Source organism: Callithrix jacchus, chromosome 3 (genome assembly GCF_049354715.1).
Source record: "Callithrix jacchus isolate 240 chromosome 3, calJac240_pri, whole genome shotgun sequence".
Classification (NCBI taxonomy): domain Eukaryota; kingdom Metazoa; phylum Chordata; class Mammalia; order Primates; family Cebidae; genus Callithrix; species Callithrix jacchus.
Window position 1 is genome coordinate 73,517,875 of NC_133504.1, and position 21,260 is coordinate 73,539,134.

Below are 21,260 nucleotides of genomic sequence, written 5' to 3' on the forward strand. Positions count from 1 at the left end.
ACTTTCCTTCTTTAGGACCACCAGCCAGCACATCAACCTCCATTCCCCTTTCTCCATTTATATGACCATCATCTGTAAGAAGCCTTGAAAGAATAACTCAGCCCGTGGGGAAGATTGCAAATACAAGCCAAGAGAGTACTCCCCAAGATAATCTTCCCTACATCTCTGAGAAGGGGAGTAAAAGGTAAGACTGATTCCAGAGTGGAGAGAGGAGACAGAAGTGGAACACCATGCACTTCCATCATTTGTCATGGCAAAATGCTTGTGCTTTCTGTGCATTGAATGGTACTGTCGAAAGTAGATAGACTTTAGTCATCTTTCCTGAATCCCAGAAAGAGGGATGCTGACTAGGAAAATAGAAATTAGAACAAAGAGGAGATGAAATCCACTAGAAGGGGCAGGTGCTGAGAAAAGTTGAAAGAGATCTAGCTGAGGCCAGATCTACCTTGTCTGGGAATTGTGCAGTGTATGTGTCTGGAAAGGGAGTGTCCCCAGGAGAGATCCAGCATTTTAGCACAGCCGTAAAAATCAATGGGATGCCCCCCACCCTTTTTTTAACTTGTTTTCTACTGGCCTTCTAGATCAGAAGAAATAGAAATTTAAGAGGGATTGGAAGGAGCTGAAGTGTACAAAAATTAAATTGTGTCCTGCCTACACACACACACACACACACACACACACACACCCGCCCTGTAAGGTGAGGGAAAAGAAGTAGGAGTAAAAGAGTCTGCCCGGCCTCCTCTTCACTTCAGAGCTGGTGAGCAACAGGGGAAGGGAAATAATGTAATCAGTTCCTCAGTGACTAGGTTATGGGATACTTATAATTTTTTATTTTCTATAATAGAGAATTATATATCAAATATAATATTAATATCAATATAATACTAAAGTTATAAATTAGAATAGACTCTTTTTTAAGATGTTATCAAATCTTCACAAAATGTTTTCCAAAAGAGAAGGGAGATTTTATTCTAGCACCTCAGAAGGGGGTAAATGGTCAAAACAGAAAATATTCTTACCTTTATTGATTCTCCTCAGTAAACAATCATATCACTTAAGGACTCATGACCCTTCTTAAACGGTCAGTTCTCTTTCCTGTATTTATCACATTGAGAGCACTATTTTTTCCCTGGAAATTCACTGTACTCTGTCTTTCACTACCAAAATGAGAAAGTAAGCATGTCAAAAATTGACTTTTTTGACAACACTAATTTCTATGTGTTTCCGTAAATTTGGAATGAAAGTATTCAAAATATTAATCAGCTTAAGTTCAATGAACAAATTCTAAGCAGAGTCATTAAGAAGGGTGATTGTTAACTTCTTTGTTAGAGCTAATTGTGGAACTGGGTGGAATAATTTTCCAAACCAAAGGAGTGAGAGCTAAAACCAGTGCACACCAAGGAAAAAGAGCAGGTGATGTGAAACACATGTGCAATACATATTTAAACATTTAGATGCCTGGAAAATTGAGTTGGGCGATTCCTTGCCAAAGCTGATTCAATTGCAACTAAGATTACAACTTGTTATTGGGTAGATTTGGGGTCTGTTTTGGACAATATTGTGTTCCTTCTCCAAATTCCAATGTTCTAGTCCTAACCTCCAGTGCCCTAGAATGTGACTATATTTGGATACAGGGTGTTTAACTAGGTAATTAAGTTAAAATGAGGTCATTAGGGTAGACTCTAATCCAATCTGATTCGTGTACCCAATGAGGAAGAAACAAGGATACAGAGGCATACAGGGAAGACCAGGAGAAGGCACGAGGAGAAGATGACCATCTTGAAGCCAAGATGAGAGATCTCAGAAGAAAACTGCCCTGCCAACTCCTTGATCTCAGATTTTTATATATTTATTTATTTTATTGTACTTTAGATTCTGGGGTACATGGGCAGATCATGCAGAATTGTTGCATGGGTACATACATAGCAATATAGTTTGCTGCCTCAATCCCCCGTCACCTGTATCTGGCATTTCTCCCCATCTTATCCCTCCCTGACCTCCCTACCCCACTGTCCCTCTCCTAGTCCCTCCCAATAGACCCCAGTGTGTGATGCTCTCTCTCTGTGTCCAGGTGTTCACATTGTTCAACACCCAGCTATGAGTGAGAACATGTGGTGTTTGATTTTCTGTTCTTGTGTCAGTTTGCTGAGAATGATGGTTTCCAGGTTCATCCATGTTCGTACAAACTACACGAACTCATCCTTTTTTATGGCTACATAGTATTCCATGGTGCATATGTGCCACATTTTCCTTGTCCAGTCTATCATCGATGGATATTTGGGTTGGTTCCAGATCTTTGCTATTGTAAACAGTGCTGCAATGAACATACGTGTGCATGTGTCTTTACAATAGAACGATTTATAATCCTTTGGCTATATATACTCAGTAATGGGATTGCTGGGTCAAATAGAATATCTATTTCTAGGTCCTTGAGAAATTACCACACTGTCTTCCACAGTGGTTGAACTAATTTACATTCCCACCAACAGTGTAAAACTGACAGTATTTCTTCACATCCTCTCCAGCATCTGTTATCCAGATTTTTTAATGAGCACCATTCTAACTGGCTTGTGATCCCAATGTGGTTTTGATTTGCATTTCTCTAATGACCAGGATGACGAGCATTTTTTTATATGTTTCGTGACCTCATATATATCTTCTTTTGAAAAGTGTCTGTTGATGTCCTTCTCCCACTTTTGAATGGGTTTGTTTGTTTTTTTTTTCTTGTAAATCTGTTTTAGTTCTTTGTAGTTTCTGGATATTAGCCCTTTGCCAGATGGGTAGATTGCAAAAATTTTTTCCCATTCTGTTGGTTGCCAGTTCACTCTAATGATTGTTTCTTTTGCTGTACAGAAGCTCTGAAGTTTAATTAGATCCCATTTGTCTATTTTGGCTTTGGTTGCCAATGCTTTTGGTGTTTTAGTGATGAAGTCCTGGCCTATGCCTATGTCCCGAATGGTTTTGCCTAGGTTTCTTCTAGGGTTTTTATGGTGTTAGGTCTTATGTTTATATCTTTAATCCCTGTAGAGTTCATTTTAGTGTAAATTATAAGGATGGGGTCCAGTTTCTGTTTTCTGCATATGGCTAGTCAGTTATTCCAACACCGTTTATTAAACAGGGAATCCTTTCCCCATTGCTTGTTTTTGTCAGGTTTGTCAAAGATCAGATGTTTGTAGATGTGTGGCATTGCCTCTGAGGCCTCTGTTCTGTTTCATTGGTCTACATCTCTGATTTGTTACCAATACCATGCTGTTTTGATTACTGTAGCCTTGTAGTATAGTTTGAAGTCAGGTAGCATGATGCCTTCAGCTTTGTTCTTTTTGCTTAGGATTGTCTTGGCTATGTGGGCTCCCTTTTGGTTCCATATGAAGTTTAAGGTGGTTTTTTTCACTTCTGTGAAGAGGGTCATAGGTAGTTTGATGGGGATGACATTGAATCTGTAAATTACTTTGGGCAGTAAGGCCATTTTCAAAATAGTGATTCTTCTTAACCATGAACATGGAGTGTTTTCCCATCTGTTTGTGTCCTCTCTTATTTCCTTGAGCAGTGGTTCATAGTTCTCCTTGAGGAGGTCCTTTAGATCCTTTGTTAGTTGTATTACTATCTTCTCTTTGTAACAATTGCGAATGGGAGTTTGCTCTTGATTTGGTTTTCTTTTAGTCTGTTATTGGTGTATAGGAATACTTGTGATTTCTGCACATTGATTTTGTATCCTGAGACTCTGTTGAACTTGCTTATCAGTTTTAGGAGATTCTGGGCTGCGACAATGGGGTCTTCTAAATATACACTCATGTCGTCTGCAAATAGAGACAATTTGACTTCCTCCTTTTCTAATTGAATACCCTTTATTTCTTTTTCTTGTCTGATTGCTCTGGCTAGAACTTCCAATACTATATTGAATAGGAGTAGTGAAAGAGGGTATCCTTGTCTAGTGCCAGATTTCAAAGGGAATGCTTCCAGTTTTTGCCCATTCAGTATAATATGGGCTGTGGGTTTTTGATAAATAGCTTTTATTATTTTTCAGATACACTCAATCTCTACCTAGTTTATTGAGATTTTTTAGCATAAAGTGCTACTGAATTTTGCCAAAGGCCTTCTCTGCATCTATTGAGATAATCATGCAGTTTTTGTCTTTGTTCTGTTTGTGTGGTGGATTACATTTATAGACTTGCATATGTTGAACCAGCCTTGGCTTCCCAGTCTGAAGCCTACTTCATTGTGATGGATAAGCTTTTTGATGTGCTGTTGCAATCAGTTTGCCAGTATTTTATTGAAGATTTTTGCATCTATGTTCATCTTGGATATTGGCTTGAAGTTTCCTTTTTTTTTTGAGTCTCTTCTGGGATTTGGTATCAGGATGATGTTGGTCACATAAAATGATTTGGAAATGATTCCCTCTTTTTATATTGTTTGGAATACTTTCAGAAGGACTGGTAGCAGCTCCTCTTTGTATGTCTGGTAGAATTCAGTTGTGATCCCATCAGGACCTGGGCTTTTTTGGTTGGTAGGCTATTAATTGCTACTTCAACTTCAGCCCTTGTTATTAGTCTATTCAGGGTTTCAACTTCTTCCTGGTTTTGGCTTGGGAGGGTGCAAATATCCAGGAATTTATCCATTTCTTCCAGGTTTACTGTTTTATGTGCATAGGGTTGTTTGTAGTAATCTCTGATGGTAGTTTGTGTTTCTGTGGAATCTGTGATGATATCCCCTTAAGTGTTTTTTATTGCCTCTATTTGATTCGTCTCTCTTTTCTTTTTTATTAATCTGACTGGCAGTCTGAATATTTTGTTGATCTTTTCAAAAAACCAGCTCCTGAATTTATTGATATTTGAAGGGATTTTTCTGTCTCTATATCCTTCAGTTTTGCTCTGATCTTAGTTAGTTCTTGTCTTCTGTTAGCTTTTGAGTTTTTTTGATCTTGCTCATCTAGCTCTTTCAATTTTAATGTGTCAATTTTAGATCTTTCCTTGCTTCTCATATGGGCATTTATTGCTATAAATTTCCCTCTAGACACTGCTTTAAATGAGTCCCAGAGATTCTGATATGTTGTGTCTTCGTTCTAACTGGTTTCGAAGAACATCTTTATTTCTGCCTTCATTTCATTGTTTATCCAGTCAACATTCAAGAGCCAGTTGTTCAGTTTCCATGAAGTTCTGCAGTTCTGAGTTGGTTTCTTAATCCTGAATTCTAATTTGATTACACTGTGGTCTGAGAGACTGTTATGATTCCTATTCTTTTGCATTTGCTGAGGAGTGATTTATTTCTAATTATGTCATCAATTTTAGAGTAGGTTTGATATGGTGCTGAGAAAAATGTATATTCTGTGGATTTGCTTGTTTCAGATCTGAGTTCAAGTCCTGGATATCCTTGTTAATTTTCTGTCTTATTGTTCTGTCTAATACTGACCGTGGAGTGTTAAAGTCTCCCAATATTATTGCATGGGAGTGTAAGTCTCTTTGTAGGTCACTGGGAATTGCTTTATGTATATGGGTGCTCCTATATTGGGTGTGTATATATTTATGATACTTAGCTCTTCTTGTTTCATTGATCCTTTTACCATGATGTAATGCCCTTCTTTATCTCTTTTGATCTTTGTTGCTTTAAAGTTTGTTTGATCAGAGACTAGAATTGCAACTCGTACTTTTTTCTTGCTCTCCAATTGCTTGGTAAATCTTCCTCCATCCCTTTATTTTGAGCTGTGTGCATCCTTGCACTTGAGATGGATTTCCTGAATAGAGCACGCTGATGGGTTTTGACTTTTTGTGCAATTTGCCACTCTGTGTCTTTTGACTGGGGCATTTAGCCCATTTACATTTAAGGTTAATATAGTTATGTGTGAATTTGATCCTGCCATTTTGATGCTAGCTGGTTGTTTTACCTGCTAGGTGATGCAGTTTCTTCATTGTGTCAATGGTCTTTACCATTTGGTATGTTTTTGGAGTGGCTGGTACTGGTTGTTCCTCTCTGTATTTAGTGCTCCTTTCAGTAGCTCTTGTAAGGCAGGTCTGGTAGTGATGAAATCTCTCAGTGCTTGTTCATAAAGGATTTTATTTTTCCTTCATTTATGAAGCTTAGTTTAGCTGGATATGAAATTCTGGGTTGAAAGTTCCTTTCCTTAAGGATGTTGAATATTGGACCCAACTCTCTTCTGGCTTATAGAGTGTCTGCTGAGAGATCCACTGTGATTCTGATGGGCTTCCCTTTGTAGGTAGCCTGACCTTTCTATATGGATGACCTTAGCATTTTTTCCTTCATTTAAACCCTGGTGAATCTGATGATTTTGTGCCTTTGGGTTGCACTTCTTCAGTAATATCTTTGTGGTGTTCTCTGTATTTCCTGGACTTGAAATTTGTTCTGCCTTGCTAAGTTGGGGAAGTTCTCCTGGACAATATCCTGAAGAGTGTTTTCCAGCTTAGATTCATTCTCTCCATCACATTCAGGTACACCTATCAAACGTAGATTTGGTCTTTTCACATAATCTCATATTTCTTGGAGGATTTGTTCATTTCTTTTCACTCTTTTTTCTCTAATCATTTTATTTCATTAAGTTGATCTTCCATCTCTGATATTCTTTTAGCTATTGAAACTTGTGTATGCTTCACAAAGTTCTCTTTCTTTGTTTTTCAGCTCCATGAGGTCATTTATGTTCTTCTCTAAGCTGTTTATTCTCATTAGCATTTCATCTAACCTTTTTTCAAGGTTCTTAGTTTTTTTGCATTGCGTTAGAACATGTTCTTTTAGCTCAGAAAAGTTTGTTACTACCTACCTTCTGAAGCCTTTTTCTGTCAGTTCATCAGATTCATTCTCTATCCAGCTTCGTTCCCTTCCTGGTGTGGAGTTGTGATCCCTTAGAGGAGGAGAGGAATTTTGGTGTTTTCATCTTTTTTGCACTGGTTTCTTCCCATCTACCTGTGGTTTTTGTAGTTGGCAACTTTCAGATTGGGTCTCTGAGTGGACTTCCTTTTTTTTGATGCTGAAGTGATTTCTCTCTGTTTTTTTAGTTTTCCTTCTAACCATCAGGCTCCTCTGCTATAGGCCTGCTGGAGATCCACTCCAGTTCCTGCTTTCCTAGGGATAACCCACAGGGGCTGAAAAACAGTAAGGGATGCCTCCAGTCTCTTCTCCTGTTATCTCCATCCCAGAATGGTACCCACCAGATGTCAGCCTTAGCTCTCCTTTATGAGTGCTTCTTTGGATATACAGCATTCAGGGAGCTGCTTGAGGAGACAGTCTGTCCCTTCTAGGAGCTCACGTGATGAGCTGGGAGTGGTGCTTTTACACTCACAACTTCTGGATGGGTATGTTTAATCCTGCTGCAGTGGAACTCATAAATGCCTTTTTCCCCTGGTGCTCTGTCCTGGGAAAGTGGGGCTTTATTTATAAGTTCCTGATGTGCTGCTGCCTTTTTTCAGAGATGCTCTGCCCAGTAAAGTTGTTGTCTAGCCACAGTCTACCAGCAAAGGCATTACTGAGCTGCTGTAGGCTCTGCCCAGCTGTTGTATGAACTTCCTTTTAGAACTGCCTTGGTAACAGTGGTCTGCGTTAATAATGGTGGACTGCCTTGGTAATGGTGGACTGCTTCAGTAAAGGCAGATTGCCTTGGTAATGGTGGACTGCCTCAGTACTGGTGAACTGCTTAGGTAATGGCTGATGCCCTTCCCCCTACCGAGCTGGACTGTCCTGGGTCCAGCTGTGCTGGCTGCAAAACTCCCAATCCAGAGCATTTCACATTTCTGGTCTTTGTTGGGGTTGGGACCCGCTGAGTCAGATTACCTGGTTCCCTGTTTCAGTCCCCTGTTCTTTTCAGTTGTTTGGGTGGCTTTGTATCCCAGGTGTTCTGGGCACCTTTTGAAATAGCTGCACAGATTTGTGCGAGTTTTTGTTCAGAGATTCACAGTGCCAGCTAAAACAGCCATCCTGGAATCTCATGGTGCTTTCAGCCTGGGAATCTCCTGGTCCATGGGCAGTAAAACTCATTTGGAAATATGGTGATCCCTCATCCTCTGCATTCTTCTTGCTGTGAACTGCACTCCAGAGCTGTTCCTATTTGGCCATCTTGCTGATCTCAGATTTATAATGCCCAGAGCTGGGAGAAAATAAATTTCTGTTGTTTGTGTCACTTAGTCTGTGATACTTTATGATGGAAGTTCTAGCAAACTAATACAAAGTCTGTACCATGAAATTCTCAACACTTCATAGATTTGCAATTTTGACACAACCAGATCATCCAATAGGACAGGCATGCAAAAATGTATTATCCTGGGAATTAAATATACATCACACAAAATATTAACAAAAATAAGTTTGCTAATACCTCTTTTGTCTGCAGTACATTTCAAAATTTAGAAGTAAATCCTATCCTCTTAATATTTTAGAGATATACTCTCCTCATGCACTTTCAGCTTTTAGAAGTTTATTTTCCCAAGCATGATAAAACTCTTGAGACAAACGTTTTCAAGAGAACTAAGAGTAGCCAACTCAGACAATTGCAAAATCATCAACATTTACATGAAATTTGTGAGAAATTAATCCAATTTCTTGTAAAACCTTATTATTTCTTTAAAAAAATCATATAGCTACATATGACTTATGTTTGGGAATCTAAGCTGAGATACAGAAAATCATTAAAACCATTTGGCCAGTTAACTGAACTTGAAAACAGAATTGTTTGGTTTTAAGATCTTAGCACTGGAATAGGTAAAAGTTCATACATACCAGGTGCTCACTGTTAATATTATTATATGTATTTAATAACAGCACTTCTCCAACGTTAGCTAATAACTTGTCAAAGTTTAAGATGCAGCAAGAAATTATTCCCATACATTAAGGGAAATGCTGAACTTATTCTATTGGTTTGGTTTTTCGTCTCCTGGAGTTTCTTCTCTTAATGTCATATGATAAGCACTTTTGGATAAATTTAGATAATCTAGATTCATATTTTGATTCCTAAATTAGTATTAATAGATACATAGCTCATTTTACACACTTTTGTTTTCTCAGACTTCCTCCTGGATTCAGCCCCATCTTCTATGAGAGTTGGGAGTTGGAAAGTATCTCTTATTTCCAAGCATGATAATTCAATCTATTTAACTGCTCTACTGTCAAAGAAAGAGAGACGTTAAATAAATAAATAAATATGAGAACAGAGAAAGAGACAGTAAAAGAAGGAAGGGAAGAGAAAGACAACAAGAAGTGGGAAGGAAGGAAGGAAGCAAAGAGGGAAGGAAGGAGGGAGGGAGGGATGGGGAGGAAGGTGGAAGAAAGAATAAAGAAAGGAAGGAAGGGAATGGAGGGAGGGAGGGAGAGAGAAGGAGGAAAGAAGGAGGGAAGGGAGGGAGGAAAGGAGGGAGGGAGAGGGGAGACAAAGAGGGAGAGAGAAAGAAAGGAAGAAAAGGAGTAAAGGGCCTTTTACAAAGAAAAGGAATGTCAAGCTCTTAGCTATCTCTAATGAAGTTCTTTCCCAACATGGTGGCCATTTTGTCCTTGATCTGTGTCACAGCTCTTTCAAAGATAGTAGATTGAACATAGAACTTTCCATTCTTCCACATCAATTCTAATTGCATCCAAGATCCAATGGTAACTTCATTGGTTATGAGAAAAAAAACCAACCATTTCTATATTTCTAAATGTGCTTGACCATGTATCACTTATCTCACAGAACATGCTTTAGAAATATTATGCTGAAAACTCCTGGAAAATGTTTTCAGCATTTTCAACAAGATTCAGCAAATCTTGTGACTGGAGAGAAAGTAAATATTCCTAGTCTTGTGAAATTGTAGTTTTATTTTGTTAAGAAGAAATATATAAAAGTTGAATATAAGGCAGAAAAAATAAAGTAGTGACTTTTTTTCAATGACACAGGCAAGAATTACTTAAATGCTTATGAGAACATACTTTTTTCAACTTCCTGTTTATACTGATTAAAGTCTCAGACTTACTAAAAGTTAACTTCTAGATTTTTGCCTGGTTGATATATTAACAATTTCCATAAAAAATAAAAGATAATCCAAGAATTCAAGGTTGTTTGCCCTTTAGGACATTAACCAGAATTGTACCTAAACTTGCAATCTTATCCAAACTGTCCTTTATTAAATTATTTTTAGATATTCATCTTCTCAAAGCTTTTTGAGCCAGTTAGTATCTTGCTGGTTCCCTCATTAATGAGTTGAATACAGTTGTTGACCTGTGTTCATTTTTTATTTGTATAAGAATTGTGTTTTAACTTTTAGAAAATGACGTTTTAATACTTCATAAAAATGGTCCTGTTGGAAGAAGTATTTTATGAAGTAGGACTTCACTTCTAAATATATTACCTTTGAGGTTTTGGAAATATCTTTCTTTTGGACCAATATCTTCATCAAGATAGCTCTCTTTCACTCAAAACATACATACTTATAAAAAATACTTTAATATTGTAGCTAAATTTATTTAGAGAAACTTAACAATTCACACAGAAAGAATTACTATGACATCCTTTGTGATTCTGCTTTTCCAATATCTTCCACCAATGTTGAAGTTCATAATTCTGTATCAGTTCAGAAACTTCAGGACTTACATAGCAGAAGTCTCATAAACCTCTAGAGAAAACATTTCTTGGTCTTATTGCTATATAAAAATGTATTCCAAAGCTATTGCCCACTAAATTTCTCACTATAAGATCTGATTGGAAACAAAGTATGTCTCTCATTTTCTCTCACTGCTATTAAAAAAAAAACTCAAAAATGATAATGACCAGAAGTCACTTCATTGTTTTTCTGCAAATTAATTTTAGTGACCAATGCTAGCCCTGGGATTATATATATATTTTAAACTTCAACAAACAGTATCTTGCGTAGGCAAAAGCAATAACATGGTTTTCTCAAAGCATGCTGTTGTTTTTAAGAACTTCCTAGCTTAATAAATGAAATAACCGAAGGCTAAACACATGCCATACCGATTACATTTTGCTGGAAAAGTCCAGTGCCTCTGGCTTTTTGTTTTAGAGCCTAAAGTAGTTCTATTTTTGGACTGTAGTTGCAGCTCTGAGCCATTTCTCCTACAAGAGATAAGAAATAGAGATAAAAAAATAACAGGAATATAAAAATCACTTATCAAAACTACATGAAACTGACCCAGTCAAGTAACAGTAATAGTCTATGATTAAGAAAACAATTATTTTTTAATAATATATTGAAGACTGGTGAATAGAGTCTTATGTGTAAAGCTGTTTCTTAATTTAATAAAGCCAACCATATCAATCTGGCAATACTACTAAGCTGAACTGAGACTCAATTATGAGAGTGGCTGTGGACCCCTTTTAGATGTCCTTGGTAACAGCAGGGATGTTGTCTTCAAAGTCTGAATATGTACAATATGAACAAATACACATAAGTACACACAAATGTACTAATTAAATAAGACATTTATTTTCGGTGCTAAAACCCAAATAAAAATTATAAGCAAATGATAAGTTCTTTATTTTATTGTAGCTTTGCTTCTATCTTTCATTTAGTCAAAAAACAGTAAGTATAAACCAAAAGTAGAGGGCTAAGTTAAAATTCTGATTCTACCTCAAAGCAATATCAGTAATGTTGAATAGTAGCATCTATGTCTAGTCTGCTAATCATTTCGCCTTCATAGCCAAGGATGACAAAGTACATGACCTGGCATCTGAATTTATCATTTAAGCTAGTACTTCTAGAGACTAGTCAATGCAAAATATATGTTAGATTATGGTAATAATTATCATTAACATTTTTGAATGATTCAATATACCAGGCACTTGGTTAAACACTTTATATCATTCTTCTTTAATCTGCATTCTAACTGTAGGAAATGGATACTCTTATTTTATTCCAGTTTATAAATGAAGATATTGAAGTTTAGAAAAATTAAGGAACACGCCTAAAATCACACATCTACTAAGGTTAAAATGGGATAGAAACTCAAGATTCCAAAAGTAGATCTCTGAACACCAGGCTTTGGCCTTTGGAGAAGGACAACCATTTGGTGCCTGTGTAAACTAGTCCAGGTTAAGAAATGAATTTACATTTGCTACCCTGTGCCCACATTCGCTCTCACTGCAAGGCTTGTGGTAACTACACATAATTAACTAACCTTCCATTCAAGACAAAACAAAAGTACAATTAGAAAGAGAAGCCTAAACTTTACCATAATTAATTTATAACTAGCCATTTCTTATAGACATATATTTAATTCAGTCTTTTTTGTCCTTAAGTTCAAAATTCATGATTTTTATTCTTACCCCAACCATATTAAACCCTCACGCCTTTAAGAAATTAGTAGCCCTTTATTTTATTTTATTGCATTTTAGGTTTGGGAGTAGATGTGCAGAACGTGCAAAATAGTTGCATAGGTACACACATGGCAGTGTGTTTTGCTGCCTTCCTGCCCTTCACCCACATTTGGCATTTCTCCCCTTGCTATCCCTCCCCAGCTTCACCCACCTGCTGTCCCTCCCCATTCCCCCCAATAGACCCCGATGTGTAGTACTCTCTTCCCTGTGTCCATGTGTTCTCATTTTTCCTCACCCGGCTATGAGTGAGAATATGTGGTATTTCATTTTCTGTTCTTGTGTCAGTTTACTGAGGATGATGTTCTCCAGATTCATCCATGTCCCTACAGAGGACGCACTCATCATTTTTGATTGCTGCATAGTATTCCACGGTGTATATGTGCCACATTTTCCCAGTCCAGTCTCTCATCGATGAGCATCTGGGTTGGTTCCAGGTCTTTTCTATTGTAAACAGTGCTGCAATGAACATTCGTGTGCATGTGTCCTTAGAGTAGAACGATTTATAGACCTTTTGATATATACCCAGTAATGGGATTGCTGGGTCAAATGGAATTTCTATTTCTAAGGCCTTGAGGAATCGCCACACCGTCTTCCTCAATGGTTGAACTAATTTACACTCCCACTAACAGTGTAAAAGTGTTCCTATTTCTCCACATCCTCTCCAGCATCTGTTGTGTCCAGATTTTTTAATGATCACCATTCTAACTGGCGTAAGATGGCATCTCAGTGTGGTTTTGATTTGCATCTCTCTAATGACGAGTGATGATGAGCATTTTTTCATATGATTGTTGGCCTCATGTATGTCTTCTTTTGTAAAGTGTCTGTTCATATCCTTTGCCCATTTTTGAATGGGCTTGTTTGTTTTTTTACCTGTAAATCTGTTTTAGTTCTTTGTAAATTCTGGATATCAGCCCTTTGTCAGATGGGTAAACTGCAAAAATTTTTTCCCACTCTGTTGGTTGCCGATTCACTCTGGTGACTGTTTCTTTTGCTGTGCAGAAGCTGTGGAGTTTGATTAGGTCCCATTTGTCTATTTTGGCTTTTGTTGCCAATGCTTTTGGTGTTTTGGTCATGTAGTCCTTGCCTACTCCTATGTCCTGAATGGTTTGCCCAGATTTTCTTCTAGGGTTTTTATGGGGCCAGGTCTTATGTTTAAGTCTTTAATTCATCTGGAGTTAATTTTGGTGTAAGGTGTCAGGAAGGGGTCCAGTTTCTGCTTTCTGCACATGGCTAGCCAGTTTTCCCAACACCATTTATTAAACAGGGAATCCTTTCCTCATTGCTTATTTTTGTCAGGTTTATCAAAGATTGTATGGTTGTAGATACGTTGTGTTGCCTCCAATGCCTCTGTTCTGTTCCATTGGTCTATATCTCTGTTTTGGTACCAGTACCATGTTGTTTTGATTACTGTAGCCTTGTAGTATAGTTTGAAGTCTGGTACTATGATGCCTCCTGCTGTGTACTTTTTGCCTAGAATTGACTTGGCTATGTGGGTTCCATATGAAGCTCATGGTGGATTTTTCCAGTTCTGTGAAGAAAGTCAATGGTAGCTTGATGGGGATAGCATTGATTCTGTAAATTACTTTGGGCAGTTTAGCCATTTTCACGATATTGATTCTTCCTAACCATGAACATGGAATGTTTCTCCATCTGTTTCTGTCCTCTCTTATTTCATTGAGCAGTGTTTTGTAGTTTCCCTTGAAGAGGTCCCTTACATTCTTTGTAAGTTGTATTCCTAGGTATTTTATTGTTTTTGTAGCAATTGTGAATGGCAGTTCGTTCTTTATTTGGCTCTCTTTAAGTCTGTTATTGATGTATAGGAATGCTTGTCATTTTTGCACATTGATTTTATATCCTGAGACTTTGATGAAGTTGCTTATCAGTTTCAGGAGTTTTTGGGCTGAGATGATGGGGTCTTCTAGATATACTATCATGTCATCTGCAAATAGAGACAATTTGGCTTCCTCCTTTCCTATTTGAATACCCTTTATTTCTTTTTCTTGCCTGATTGCTCTGGCTAGAACTTCCAGTACTATATTGAATAGGAGTGGTGAGAGAGGGCATCCTTGTCTAGTGCCGGATTTCAAAGGGAATGCTTCCAGCTTTTGTCCATTCAGTATGATATTGGCTGTTGGCTTTGTCATAAATAGCTTTTATTACTTTGAGATATGTTCCATCGATACCGAGTTTATTGAGGGTTTTCAGCATAAAGGGCTGTTGAATTTTGTCAAATGCCTTCTCTGCGTCAATTGAGACAATCATGTGGTTTTTGTTTTGGTTCTGGTTATGTGGTGAATTACGTTTATAGACTTGTGTATGTTGAACCAGCCTTGCATCTGCGTGATGAATCCTACATGATCATGATGGATACGTTTTTTGATGTGCTGTTGCAATGGCTTGTCAGTATTTTATTGAAGATTTTTGCATCTATGTTCATCATGGATATTGGCCTGAAGTTTTCTTTTCTTGTTGAGTCTCTGCCGAGTTTTGGTAACAGGATGATGTTGGTCTCATAAAATGATTTGGGAAGGATTCCCTCTTTTTGGATGATTTGGAATAGTTTCAGAAGGAATGGTACCAGCTCCTCTTTCTGTGTCTGGTAGAATTGGGCTGTGAACCCATCTGGACCTGGGCTTTTTTTGTATGGTAGGCTCTTAATTGCTGCCCAACTTCAGACCTTGTTATTGGTCTATTCATAGTTTCAGCTTCCTCCTGGTTTAGGCTTGGGAGGACACAGGTGTCCAGGAATTTATCCATTTCTTCCAGGTTTACTAGTATATGTGCATAGAGTTGTTTGTAATATTCTCTGATGATGGTTTGAATTTCTGTGGAATCTGTGGTGATTTCCCCTTTATTGTTTTTTATTTTATCTATTTGGTTGTTCTCTCTTTTCTTTTTTATCAGACTGGCTACTGGTCTGTCTATTTTGTTGATCTTTTCAAAAAACCAGCTCTTGGATTTATTGATTTTTTGAAGGGTTTTTCATGTCTCTATCTCCTTCAGTTCAGCTCTGATCTTAGTTATTTCTTGTCTTCTGCTAGGTTTTGAGTTTTTTTTTATCTTGCTCCTCTAGCTCTTTCAATTTTGGATCTCTCCACTCTTCTCATATGGGCACTTATTGCTATATATTTTCTTCTAGAGACTGCTTTAAATGTGTCCCAGAGATTCTGGTATGTTGTCTCTTCATTCTCGTTGGTTTCGAAGAACTTCTTTATTTCTGCCTTCATTTAATTGTTTATCCAGTCAACATTCAAGAGCCAGTTGTTCAGTTTCCATTAAGCCGTGCGGTTCTGAGTTACTTTCTGGAATCTGAGTTTTAACTTGATTACACTATGGTCTGAGAGACTATTTGTTATGATTTCAGTTGTTTTGCATTTGCTGAAGAGTGCTTTACTTTCTATTATGTGGTCAATTTTAGAGTAGGTGTGATGTGGTGCTGAGAAGAATGTATATTCTGTGGTTTTGGGGTGGAAAGTTCTGTAAATGTCTATCAGGTTTGCTTGTTCCAGGTCTGAGTTCAAGCCCTGGATATCCTTGTACATTTTCTGTCTGGTTGATCTGTCTAATATTCACAGTGGAGTGTTAAAGTCTCCCACTATTATTGTGTGGGAGTCTAGGTCTTTTTGTAGGTTGTTAAGAACTTGCCTTATATATCTGGGTGCTCCTGTATTGGGTCTATATATATTTAGGATCGTTAGCTCTTCTTGTTGTATCGATCCTTTTACCATTATGTAATGACCTTCTTTGTCTCTTTTGATCTTTGTTGCTTTAAAGTCTATTTTATCAGCGATGAGAATTGCAACTCTTGCTTTTTTTTTCTCTCCATTTGCTTGGTAAATCTTCCTCCATCCCTTTATTTTGAGCCTTTGTGTATTCTTGCATGTGAGATGGGTTTCCTGGATACAGCACACCGATGGGTTTTGGATTTTTATGCATTTTGCCAGTCTGTGTCTTTTGATTGGTGCATTTAGCCCATTTACATTTAGGGTTAATATTGTTATGCGTGAATTTGATACTGCCATTTTGATGCTAAGTGGCTGTTTTGCCCGTTAGTTGATGCAGATTCTTCTTTTTGTTGATGCTCTTTAGCATTTGGTATGTTTTTAGAATGGCTGGTACTGGTTGTTCCTTTCTATGTATAGTGCCTCTTTCAGGAGCTCTTGTAAAGCAGGCCTGGTGGTGACAAATCTCTGAATACTTGCTTGTTTGCAAAGAATTTTATTTTTCCTTCACTTCTGAAGCTCAGTTTGGCTGGATATGAAATTCTGGGTTGAAAGTTCTTTTCTTTAAGGATGTTGAATATTGGCCCCCACTCTCTTCTGGCTTGTAGTGTTTCTGCCGAGAGATCTGCTGTGAGTCTGATGGGCTTCCCTTTGTGGGTGACCCGACCTTTCTCTCTGGCTGCCCTTAGTATTTTCTCCTTCATTTCAACACTGGTGAATCTGACAATTATGTGCCTTGGGGTTGCTCTTCTTGCGGAATATCTTTGTGATGTTCTCTGTATTTCCTGGACTTTAATATTGGCCTGCCTTGCTAGGTTGGGGAAATTTTCCTGGATAATATCCTGAAGAGTGTTTTCCAGCTTGGATTCATTCTCTTCGTCACATTCTGGTACACCTATCAAACGTAAGTTAGGTCTCTTCACATAGTCCCACATTTCTTGGAGACTTTGCTCATTCCTTTTTGCACTTTTTTCTCTAATCTTGGTTTCTCATTTAATTTCATTGGGTTGATCTTCGACTTCTGATATTCTTTCTTCTGCTTGGTCAGTTTGGCTGTTGAAACTTGTGCATGCTTCATGAAGTTCTCATGTAGGGTTTTTCAGCTCCTTCAATTCATTCATATCCTCTCTAAGTTGTCCATTCTTGTTATCATTTCCTGGAATCTTTTTTCAAATATTTTTTCAAGGTTCTTAGTTTCTTTGCATTGATTTAGAACATGTTCTTTTAGCTCACAGAAGTTTCTCATTATCCACCTTCTGAAGTCTGATTCCATCATTTTGTCACACTCATTCTCCATCCAGCTTTGTTCCCTTGCTGGTGAGGAGTTTTGGTCCTTTGTAGGAGGCGACGTGTTTTGGTTTCAGGTGTTTTTCTCCTTTTTGCGCTGGTTTCTTCCCATCTTTGTAGATTTATCCACCTGTCATCTGAGTAGTTGCTGGCTTTTCAATTGGGTCTCTGAGTGTATGCGCAGATTGTTGATGCTGAAGTGTTTCTGTTACTTAGTTTTCCTTCTAACAGTCTAGCCCCTCTTCTGTACTACTGCTGAGGTCCACTCCAGTCCCTGCTGCTGTGGGCTCCGCCCTGCTACTATGGGCTTTGCCCTGCTGCTATGGACTCCACCCTGCCATCCTGGGCTCTACCTTGTTGCCTGTGGGCACTGCCCTACAGTTGTGGGCTCTGCCCTGTTGGCAGAATGGCTCTGTTGTGGCGGGTTGCCTTGGCAACGGCAGGCTGCTGTCAGCAATGGGCGTGTACCTCTTTAGGGGTGGAATGCCTAGGTAGTGGCGGATGCCCCTCCCCCACGGAACTGCACCATCTTGGATTCAGCTGCAGTGAAACTCTCAACCCCGAGCGTTTTTAATCGCCGTTTTCTTTGCCCCTGTGGAGGTGGGACCTGCCGAGCCTGATCACCTGGCCCCCTGCCTCAGAGCCCTTTCTCCCTCTTATTATTTTTTTTTAAGTTACACGATTGACTCTCTCCCAGGTGTTTTAGTCATCTGCTTGTAGGGCACTGGGATCTGTGTGACTTCCCGTGCAGGGTCCCACTACACCGGCTCAAATGTCGTTTCCCGGGAATCTCCTTGTTTGGCTCACTGTCCAAGTCCCGTTTAATCAGATGGATATGCTAATCTGCCCTCCCAAATCTCAGATTGCCGGTTTAACAGAGCACTCAGATCAGCACGTTTTGTGCGGGGTGCCTCTGTGCTGCAGTGCCGGCCGAAATGGCCCGCGCTATCCGGGAGGGCTGCGCTGGCTTCCCATGTCTCTCCTACACCAGGGAATTTCCCTGTTCTGTGGGCAAGAAAGATCCATCTGGAAATGCGGCTAGGACTCAACCTCTGTGCCTTCAGTGAGAGCTGCAATCCCGAGTTGTTCCTACCACGCCATCTTGGAAAACCTCGAAGCCACTTTTTTTTAAAATAAAAACAAGTATATTTTAAATTCCAAGAATTCTTCTAGGGTCCAATTTTCAGTTTTATTTACATTCATCTATTATGAGTTCCATTGCTTTATTTTTTAAGATGAAAGATAACTGAATTATCAGCTTCTTGACTATCTGCTCTTCAAAATACATTTCTTACTTTAGATAGCTAGAATCATATTAAAGGAATCAATAACGTTTTAATACACTTCTACCCCACCTGGTACCAAAACTTCCCATGATCTGAGCCTTCTCAAAGCTTTTGTTGTAGTTTGTTTTTGAAGTTTTTAAAAGTTATGATTTCCTTCACACCGGTGCATTGGCATAATACCCCATTCCCACAGCTTTCTGTCATTGTTACCACTGTGTTTTGTTGGACTCCATACTTGGAGCTCTCCAAGGATCCGTGACTGACTTGAATGAAACCTTTGCTACTTGGCAGGGGTGGTAAGAACACAGAAAACTTGCCAGCTGTCAAGGATGTAAATGGTGATTTTGTTTCACTTTTTAATGAATTAAAGCAGGATTGAACTCAACCCAAAGACAGCATGTTTGGCCTTTTAAAGGAAGAAAAAAATGAAAGAGAAGGATGTTTTCTTCTCTCCCGGCAATGGTGTGCAGTGAGGTGTTGATGATTTAGTACGGGTAGTCAACACTCCAGGAAAGCTATCTAAAGGCTGTTTTTGTTGTTGGTTTCTTTTCCTCCTAATCAAATGCACCCTATTGGCCTGAGGCAAACAGTCCACTCCCCATTCTTTCTCAGAAAAACTTCTATACCTCTGACCTTTCCCAGGGCAAAACTAGAATATTTCCTTAAATGCTATTATCCCAAAACATGTAGAGGGGTGGATTGGGTGAGGAAACACTAATAACTATATATTTTTAAGATTTTTTTTTTCATTTTGCTTTCTGTTCCCAAAGCCAGCAATGTAACATTTATCAATGTCACTTTGATTTACTGAACCACAGCAAGCACTTAGAGTAACTAACAAAGCACAAATGCACATCTCACTAATGCACTCAAATGTATTATTTTGCTTGCTTTAGAGGGTATTTTGTTTACAAACAAATTTTATCCACTCATGTGTTTACCTGTATAAGAAAGTGTACAAGTTTGCAATTTCATTTTACTTAAGTATGAGGATCTTCGAATCTTCATACTTTAGCTTTTTATTTTTAGTATGAAAACTATCTTCTGTCGACATCTGGCCAAAAAGGAAAAAAAAAAACGAAAATGAATGATATTATCGTCATCCAATCTTCATTTGCATTTTTTCTCAATCATGTAATATGATGGATTTTGCATTTTCTCATCTTTTTAAAAACATAATTCCATAATGTTTGCTTACCCTATTCCTCTCTGGAGTCATCAGTTTTCTCTATGTTACAGATGTCAGTCTTCTTTTGCCTCTACATTTGTGACTCACCTTAGGAACCATTAAGATTTATTCCAAACTTCACCAACAGAAGAAAAACTATGGTTTAATATCACATGTCTTATTCGACAGAGAGGAGATAAAACAGAGACAGGAAATTTTACCGTCATTAACATTCTCACTGAACCTTGAGCTTGTGTATTCAACCTTGCCTCTTTACATGGCTTTGAGCCTAATGGGTATAGACTTGAAGTGGTCAAGGCCCTGAATGAAGAATCCAGAGCTACTGCTTCTTGGAAAATTGATCATAGCAAACAACAACAAAAATATCTTAATGGCAAAACTGTGGCTGTATTCTCCCTACCCAATAATCAACTTGAGGCTCCGCAACGGGCCAAATCAAGCACTCTTGTAGCAATCAAATTCTCAACCAAAGCCAGGCCTCTTGCTAATTACTTCTGCTAGTAAAACTTAGCCATTTTTAGCTACGCGACTCTCACTATTGCCTTTGGTTAGAAAGACACCTTTACAGGAACTGTGTTCTCTTAAATATGTCTATATAGATATAGATTCCCAATGTTTTACATTGATTTTTAAATTATACTTCGCAGCTTAAAACTCTTTATTTTCCTTTCACCATTATCTATTACAGGTAGAACAGTGAAGTAGACATTGCGTTATTTTCAGGTCAAAAGAGAATCTCCCCACCTCCTTTTTTTAACATGTCAAAGATTCCCTGAGTGACTATGAAGACTTAAGGAAGAAATGTAGGTTTGCAGTCACCATCTTTTAAAGAACCCTCAGATGCTTGTAATTGCTATAGACTGTAGGATATAAAAATTCTAAAAGTGTCAAAAGAAATATTTGCTAGTTGACTTAAAAGAAATAATTTACAATTTTCAGAGGAATAAAGTGGAAAGATCCAGGGCTTAATGTCAGAAATTATATATTCAAATGGTTTATTTTAACCTCATATCCTTAATCTGTAAGTGAAAATAATCGTCTGACAAAATTATTTGCAATCAGAGATAAAATGTATAAAATAATGTTTTAAACAGTAAGTGTGCTATTATGCTATCTGAGCAAATAAGATATTATGAGAAAAATAAGTTTTACCTCAAGATATTATAAAATATCCTTAACTGTGCATATCAATCTAAATATTATCTTTGGTTTGGGGCCAGTTAATTACAAACACAGGCACTCTGTTAGCAGCAAGGAACATATATAATTCCTCACTTATTTATCTGAATTAAGTTAAAGCTTTTGATTGTTGGGTACATACAATGACCACCCAAAATATGGCATTTTGGCATGTTGAGTTCTTTGAAGAAAATGAAAACGCCTCAGGCATAAGCCTCAGAACCAAGGTCTCTCTTTGACCTTCTTCTACCGTCCCCCTCCCACCCCCCCTCCTCCACACTCTCTGACTTTTCTAAGGCATG

The 21,260-nt window shown here is 38.1% G+C and overlaps 1 long non-coding RNA gene across 7 annotated transcripts in view; it reads left to right on the forward strand.

Annotated features, from left to right (window-relative positions):
• LOC118152206 (uncharacterized) overlaps window positions 1-21,260 on the forward strand; it is a 289,509-nt gene that overhangs the window by 242,877 nt on the left and 25,372 nt on the right. For all 7 annotated transcript variants that reach the window (XR_013533401.1, XR_013533402.1, XR_013533399.1 and 4 more), the window contains one exon: window positions 16-184. This is a non-coding gene — a long non-coding RNA (uncharacterized LOC118152206). The remainder of the gene's footprint in view (window positions 1-15; window positions 185-21,260) is intronic.